The sequence below is a fragment of the Tinamus guttatus genome, unplaced genomic scaffold (assembly GCF_059628265.1).
Source record: "Tinamus guttatus ecotype Peru unplaced genomic scaffold, ASM5962826v1 Tinamus_guttatus_pri_ptg000296l, whole genome shotgun sequence".
Taxonomy (NCBI): domain Eukaryota; kingdom Metazoa; phylum Chordata; class Aves; order Tinamiformes; family Tinamidae; genus Tinamus; species Tinamus guttatus.
This window is the reverse complement of record NW_028288830.1, coordinates 78,611-86,956: the sequence shown is the minus strand read 5'-3', so window position 1 is coordinate 86,956 and position 8,346 is coordinate 78,611.

Sequence of the window (8,346 nt, the reverse complement as noted above, 5' to 3'; positions counted from 1 at the left end):
CTTAATGTGCTTCCTTCTGTTCCTATTCACCAGGCAGCACAAGGAATCGCTTCTTCCAGGCAGGAGAATCAGTGTAATGACGAGTTGCAGATGCAAACAGTCACCCTCCGATTCCAGAGCATTTGAGGCTATGCTTATATTGGCAAATGAAAGGGAACAGGAATTTCTTTTGTCTCGCTATAATGCCAGTGGAGTGGAAGGACCTTCTCCCATACAGGTGTTTAGGCTTTGTGGGGGCTCCGCGGAGGGGTGATCATCACTTTAAAGCAGGATTTTACTCCTTGCACAGTGAAACTACCTGGGACACTCACCAGATCTGCCTGAGTTTTGCTTTGCCTCCGTTATGCACCGGGTGGTTGGGTTCTGTACAAGGCAAATTGGAGAAGGGAGCAACCAGGGAGCAGGGGCTCTTGCTAGGGAGGGACGCTCAGCAAAACTATTCGGGTACAAACATGAGCATCCTCAGGAGAAGGACGAGGTTCGCCAGGAAGTCAGGGGAGGGTCAAGGAAACCATTTTCAGCTGATCCATACTGCGCTTACAGCCCATGAGAGCAGGACCTGTGGTATTGACTAAAACCTCATTCCCCACTGATTCACCCTGCAATTATGAGATTGAGCAGAAATCATAAACTCCATGTGAACTGTAACTGTTTTTTTTTTTCTTTCTTTTTTTTTTCCACTCCTGTGGTTTGAAACTGTGTAGAAACGTTTTGGAAGGTTTCTCAATACATGAGTTTAACCATAAGTCGCAGCAGGGGGAATGTATTATCGGAGAAGGGCAATTACTGTTTTAGCTGCGTGCCGGACACACTACCTTGGGAAGACTCACCATCTTGCCAATATCTGGCTTCCCACTCTGGGTTTGGCAGCTCTGAAGTGTTGAATTCGGATGAATTTTGAAAGAATCGTTACGCAGCAGTAGTTTTGAAATATTAGTTTACTAATGATTTTTTTGCACCAATGAGCACACAAGAAGTGAAAGCAGCCGTGATTTTTTACAATCCTCTGGAGGAGAGGCTTGCAGCAGTGCAAACAGCCCCCTTCACAGTCAAAAACGTAGAACGGGTCTTGCGGGTCATCTTAAAAATTATGCGAGAACTCGTTTTTCTTCAGTTTTGTTTGCGAGGAAACAAGATCAGTTTCATTATGAACGTTAAAAAGAAATATCTTCTGGAGTGCAAGAGTGGTGCTTCTATATGTGCTTGCCCTTATCATCTGCAGGAGCCTCACTTCAAATCCCAGTGGAGTTTATTGATGGAAATGACATTGCTGAATTCTCCTGCTCCCAAGCATGTGTTTGTCTACAGTCAAGCAGAGCGGCCTCATGAAGCATGCATGAAGCTTTGGGAGAACACGTGGGAGTGTTAGGTCTGCCCTAAAACTACAGATCCGATCTGAATTGGCTGGGGCAGAGCTGTGTGTTGTGTTTCACGTAGGAGAAAACTGCCATATTCTACATAAAGTGAGTATGACCAGGAGAAAGGGGGCTCTCAGGCCGTGTTTTCCATGTCTCTGTGGAGAAGAGTCTGTCTCTACCTCCAGCTTTCTGGTGGTGATGCTCACCAGGCTACAAAGGCCTTGCTGCTTGTTGTTGTTGTTCTAATTTCAGTCGTTATGTTTCTTAGAATATTTAGCTCTAAAAATATGCAGATTTTGCAATAATTACTGTGTTTCAGTTCAAACACTTCTCTGGAAAAACTGTTTTGCGTTGTGAAAATGGATTAACCATTTGCATGTGCCTTGCTGGCGAGATGCAAAATTCCTTTTCTGTGTCTGCTTTCCTCACAGTGTGGGTGCTGGTGCCCTTTGCTGCCTGGAAAGGTGAGAAGGGAAGTTACTGAAAGCGTGTGGAATATCAGCAGGAATGAATAGCATAAATATAGCATCAAATCCTAGACTTTTTACTGAGTAGAGAAAATCTCCAGGACGTCTTCCCTTCTGTTTTCCAGTTATATGGATCCCTGTTTGTCTCTGTGGGTCTTTCCCTCCCTGTAGTGTCCGAGGGCCTCCCAGACACTAGTGAATGACTCACAAGACATCTGTGAAATAAGGAAGTGTCCCCATTTTAGAAACGGGGACTGATGCGGACTGTAGATGTTCTGACTTGCCCAGTTTCACACCGGAAATGTGTAACTGAAGCGGGAGTCGAACCCGAGTCGCTTGAGTTTTAGTGCTGGATCACATCCTGCCCTTTGTGAGTCCAAAGCAACTGGGCAGATGTTGCGAGTGCCAAATTGCTTTAGGAATCGCACGTATGAATCATGTTTGTAGACGTCTGAGTCGCTTTGAAACACACAAAGTTGCAGCTCTTTCTTTTTTATCTTAAGAAAGAAGATGATAAATGTCCTCTTTTTTTAAAATTTCATTTTCAAACAATCTGCTGTCATTGAGAAATACTCAAACGCACCGTGTGCAGCTGCCCGCGGATGAAAGGGGGATCTGGGGAAGCGCGGTTGAGCCGGGCGGGCTGTGAGCGCGGGTCGGGTCGGGTCGGGTGGTGGTGCCGCTCGCAGCGATGTGGCCTCCCCTGCGGAGCGCGTTGGGAGGCCGCCCGCGGCGCAGGACCTCCCGCTGCAGCCGCTGCTTCCCTGGGATCGGCATAGAGTCATAGAATGCTTAGGGTTGGAAGGGACCTCTAGAGATCATCTAGTCCAACCCCCTGCACACGCAGGGACACCTAAAGCACGTGGCACAGGACTGCGTCCAAGCGGGTTTGAAGATCTCCAGAGAAGGAGACTCCACAACCTCTCTGGGCAGCCTGTTCCAGCGCTCTGTCACTCTCACTGTTAAGAATTTTTTCCTTAAGTTCCTGTGGAACTTTTGATGCTTCAGTTTGTGGCCATTACCTCTAGTTCTGTCAGTGGCCAAATCCTGGTGTCTTCATGGCCACGCGCTGCAGCTCCACGCTAGCCTGCCTGGCCCGAGCTGCCATGCCTGGAGCGCTCGGCCTGCTCCTCCTCACGACGGACTGCACGGCGGGTGGCCGTGCTCAGTAGGATGTGGGAGGCCTGTGGGCTATCCACAAGCATGGCCAGAGGGGAGGGAACGTGAGGATGCAGACGAGCATCCCTGGCTATCTCCTGGCTTCGTATGGGTGCTCGTGGCCAAAGCACAAAGCGATCTGCGAACGCAAGCGTTGCTGTGAGTGAAGGAGAGCATCTTCCTTGCCTGCTGGAGCTTCTTCCATCCGCTGCATCTGCAGCATCACTGCAGACCTCGGGGTGAGGTGTGCACCCCCGCCGGCTGGGCAGGGGCAGAGGAAGGACTTGACCTTCCATTGGCAGAGAGTGTTGAGAGCAGAGAGTCCTTCCTTGTCCCACAAGAGCAGATCCTGGAAAGGGGAAAGAAGCACTGCTTGTGCACATCCCATGGGGAAAAGCATAGAGGAGGATTTAAACCCTGGAGCTTCTTACCCCATCCAGCCTGGAAACCTGCTGGCTCATAATCTCATGGTGTCATTGGTGGCAGTGGTTTGGGAAATGTCTTCCCTGTTTAAACATCAGAAGAACATGGAGTGGCCTGAGGACTCTGTCCACAGCTGGCACCATGGACATGAGGAAGCTGCATGGCCTAAAAGATGGACAGGGGTTGCCAGGAGCTTCTGCAGAGGCTGCCAGCATTAACCCACGCTGTGCCTACTGTTCCCTTTGTAGCCTTGTCCACGCACCCTTACCAAGCTTCTAAGATGCTCATTGAGATAATTAGCAAGATGCTCTTCTGTGATAGTCTGCACTGAGCACATTGTCAGGACTTGATGATAAGTATACTGTGGGTATAGCTGATTCTGAATCCAAACCGCTGGTACCAGGTTCAAGCACCGTATGCCTGTGTAGCTTTGGGCTCTCTTGGTGTTCAGCAATGTCTGTCCAGCTACTGGATCCTCAGCTGCAGAGGGCAGCTCTGACTGCTGGGCTGAAAGCAGGACTTGGGCTTCCTCCTCTCTCCACCATTTTACAGAGCTACAGAGACAACATCTCATTTGTTTCTCTGTCTTTGACTCATGTCCCTCAAGTTCCTGGCTGTAGAATGGTTCGGTCCCAACCACAAAGAAGAAATATGCCACATGATGAGGGCTGGCACACTAACTGGGGTGTGGGCTGCAGGTCCCTGAAGGCTCAAGTCTTCTGTTTCATCATGTGGCTAAGTGCAACACTGCTGTGTGGTGCGGAGGGCACCTCTTCCATCATGGCTCTTGTTTTCATAATGCAGGGTGGAGGCACCACTTGATACTAGATATGAGCAAGATCACAAGATGGTCTGAGATCTGGTAGAGGCCCTGAGGGAAGTGAAATTCCAACCCTCTCCCAGCCACATGAGTACTTGTTGAACCAGGCTTTGCGGTGGCTGCAAAAATGGAGTTTGACACTTCACTGAGTTTATTTAAACTTTGGTCCCAGGTTTTGAGATGCTTTCAGGCACCCGCTGCTTCCTCCTCCCAAGCCTACAATGTCTGAGAGTTGGGATAGAAAAGCAAAGCTTAGGGTGGAGAACCAGCCTTCTCCTCATGGCAGTGATTGGGCATGCTGTGGTGAGAAGCTGCTGCTTGCCTGAATCCTTAGCTCCGAAATAATTCTCGTTTGGGTGTTTGTATGTCCCCATCTGCCTGGATAGGATTGGTGTTGGTGTGCAGATGTGCACGAGTCTCTTGGGATGGACTGGCAAGGGTCCAAGGGTTGCTGTGGTCTAGGGACCTGGGTGGCGATGTGACACGTTGCTGCCAAATGGGACGTGCAGCCCCTGCTGCTGCGGCTCCCTGCTCCAACTCCATCTCCACAGAATGAGGGTTGCGACACTGGGACGGGTTTATGAACACAGCTGCGCTGCATTATCATGGGGAGGAAGAGGATGGGGAGGTGGCGGTCTGGAGATCATGGTCAGAACTGTCCTAGCAGGGGAATAACTGAGGAACAATCCATAGAGATGGATGCAGTGATCAAAAAAAACCAAGGAGGCAACAAGCTTGGGATGAAGGCAGGGAGGAGGAGGAGATGGCAGGAGTGCAGCTCATCTAAAACATCGGGAGCATCTGGTCTAGGGCAACACAGCCCCTAAAGGCAGAGAGTATTTTGCAGCCAATGGTTGTGGAAGGAGTTGCTGCCTCTGAACAGCCCTTGAAGTTCTCACAGATTTGGCTTTAATCCTGAGGGACCTGAAGCCACTTTTGAAGTTATTGACCGGGGTTTCTGTGAAATGGAAGCTGTGTGCTTACTGAAGGTGGCTTCAGTAAGCTAAATGTGTTAATACCTGTCGTTCTTCCAGTTGTCCAGAAACACCGTGATCATGCTGGAATGAGAGAGGGCTGGTTCATTCTGTTTCTGTCTCCAAAACTCAGGACTAAATGCCCATTTTAGAGGGAGAGCTGTAGCATCTGTGGGCTGCTCCATATAGTCAATGCCCGAGCAGAGCTGAAATCCATATCTGAGCATGGAGCTGTCGCCTCCTCTTGTGTCACGTCTGCTCAGAGCTCAGCAAGGCTGCGATTTCCCTTGCAGCGTCCTCGAGGGAGGACAACCCCACGGTGTTGCATTTTCTGGGAGCTGCCTGTCACCGTCACAGCAACCTTGCCGAAGGAGGTTAATGCAGTCGCCGAGGGCTTCTCCAGCTGTTGGGACTCAGTTTGTGTACTGTTTGGTTACCAAGCAATCCTCTCCATCAGAGCACCTGATGCAAGTCCTCTGTGCTTGCGCCTGAGGTGGCATTTTAATATATGATCCCAACATGCTGTTTCTTTTGCAGACTGAATTAAATCCTGGGAGAACTGAAGAGACGTGCTGTCAGAATTGCAGGATATCAAGTCCACTGTAAGTAATCTCTGTTTCCCCATAGCCAGTTCCCTTGATGCTCTTTGCAACGGGCTGTACCTAGGAATGGGTCTTGCCTTTCTGTTTGTCTGGTTATTTTGCTTCTTCTTAGCTATGTTTGAGGAACATTTCCCTGGCAAGTCCTACCAGCACTGCAGCAGCAGCAGCATTTTATAGTGTTGAGACTCGTCTCAGAGGTAATGACACAAGATCTCTGTGCTGCTCACTGTTTGCATGATAAATCCCTGTGCCATACATCACTTTTAAAGTCAAAGGTGGTATCTGCTGTATCATTCAAAGCCATGACCAGTATCTAGTTGTGAAGAACGTGACATTCAGGTAGAAGATGACCTTGTCATCATGTGCTTTGTTCATAGCCCGATCCGCTTTCCAAAGACATTACCCTGCAGTTTCCTAAAAATCAAGTAGCTTCATGAACAGCTGAATAAAGGGAGTCTCCAGATTGGTGCTCCTGTAATCTAAAAGGGGTGAATGTTAAATGTAGATCTCAATATCACAAAACTTGTAGGGTTCTAAAAATGTTTAACAAATCTTGCTGTTGGTCAAATAGGGCTGAAGCTGACCAAATGGCATAGGACCATGACAGGGAACAAGCAGGCAGATTTTGTGTGTAGCACACAAGATCATCTCATGTAAAGCTGGCATCCTTAAAAAGAGGCTGAAATTCAGTGTATAGGAGAAAATGCTGTATGTTTTGGTTGGAATAGCATAGAAAAAGGAGGGTTTCTGTTGGAATAGCTTCACGCAATCACTGTGGATCTTGACTGAATCAAAATACAGCCTAACAGAAGAGAAAATCCTGACATCTGTTTGAGCACTGCTAACAGCAGAATTTTGCCACCAAGAGGGTTTTAAGGAACCACTGTAATTGGATGTTTCAGTGTAGTGGAAACAGAGGCAAGCGATATAATACCAAGGATTGCAGTTTTCCACATGTCACTTAGAAGGAATGAACTTTGAAGGCCAACCATAATTTAGACAAAGGCCCAATTCCTTTAAATGTCCTCTCAGTTCCCACCTGGAGCTGAGGGGAGGATGTGGGTGCAGTCTACAACATTTCTACTCTGGCTGACGGGGGTATCTCAATTCCAAATCAGCTGGCAAAGTTTTTTTGGGTGCATGGCTACATTTGTGTGGTGATAGCACCAGTCATGCAGGGGTCAACCAAAAGCCTGACACTTGTTATATCTTCTTTAAACCTTTCTGGAGAACTTTGAGGTGTAGGAGTTGGAGAGACTGTGCACCTGGGCACCTGAGCCTCTTCACAGGAATTGATTTCATCCAGAACAAGGGAATGCCAAATTATCAACCAGGCTGTCTGAAAGAACATTCCTAAGCATTTTATCTTAGACTTTAGGGTAAAATTCTGCTTGCACTGAAAGCAGAGAGAATTTTGACACTGATTTAATTCACTAGGGTGGCAGTTGTTGTTTCTGTCATTGCAAACGAAGCAGACGTTTTCTATTCATGTTTGTTCCATGGCATTTCAAGTAAAACCCTAAAACATGATGTTCAAATAGAAATAATAGCTAGAATTCCTTTTTTTAGTGCCTATATTTTGGATTTGGTCACAGAGAGTATTAGTTAAGGGAATCCATATGCCATAAAATCCATCTGATTATTATATTTCATTTTATTTATTTATTTCTAAGATCTGAGGAAGCTGCACTGTGCCATGCACTGTTTGGCTGCGGTGCAGTGCAGTAGTAGCGACTGTTGTGTGTGTCATTCTGGAGAACCCAGTGCAGAATAGATGATAACTGAGGGTTGGCATTGATAAACAAAAGCAGTAGAGGCAAAACACACACGACACAGGGAACTGCAGACGACCAAGGCAAAAGTAAAAGTGAAAGACATTGCTCTTCTAAGCAGAAATAAGAGAAATGAGGAAGGTTGGATGAAAATAAAAAGGCTAATGTCTAGAGACAGAGTTTAACTGGGGGTATTGGGGTGGGGAACAGAGTAAAAATTGAGAAGAAAATGAGGAAGAAGGGACTTTTTTCTTTCTGCTTCTTTATTTTTCACTGTTGAATTTTCCTCGGAGACCCATAAATCCGTAGCAATGGTGTTGGGCTAGGAGAATTATTTTTTGCCATTCCCATTCCAGGGGCTGTTTCCAGTAGTGAAAGAAACACATAGAAAATAGGCTGAGTTGTCCCAGAATGGCCGTGTTCACTGCTGTAGGCAGGTGTGATTGTTGAATCGGTTCTTTAAATGTTGATTTTTGTGCAGAATTCCTAGCAAAATCAGCTGGGGCCCATGTGCTCATCAGAGGAGGAGGATGTTAGTCTGAACATTTGGAATGGTACTGAATCATTTCAGAAAGCTTCCTTGCAACCCTAATTATTATACACTTAGGAGTGGATATGGAAACCATAGGAGAAAACAGAGTATTAACATATTTTTCAGGCATTCCTTTGTTGGCAGTTCTTAAATATGAGTGTTTGAGCTGGTGGGAGGTGGTGTTCACTTTGCACTAGCTGAAAGTCTCCGCTTAAATCCACTTCTACTGCACTAATGTGC